This window comes from Penaeus monodon, chromosome 24, assembly GCF_015228065.2.
Source record: "Penaeus monodon isolate SGIC_2016 chromosome 24, NSTDA_Pmon_1, whole genome shotgun sequence".
Taxonomy (NCBI): domain Eukaryota; kingdom Metazoa; phylum Arthropoda; class Malacostraca; order Decapoda; family Penaeidae; genus Penaeus; species Penaeus monodon.
The window spans coordinates 36,689,880-36,690,082 of NC_051409.1; positions in this window are offsets into that span (position 1 = coordinate 36,689,880).

Below are 203 nucleotides of genomic sequence, written 5' to 3' on the forward strand. Positions count from 1 at the left end.
GTAATCATTTGATATAATCGTATAAAAAAAAGTGCAGCCATTTATGAAATAGCAGAAATAACACAAAAAAAAATAAAAAATCCTAATATATTATTAAGGAGCTGATGATACTGTATTCATAGAGATAAAATGAATCACTAACACAACAGAAACTGAAACTTGATAACAATTCTTTAGCAGATGTAGTTAAACCGTTAAACCCC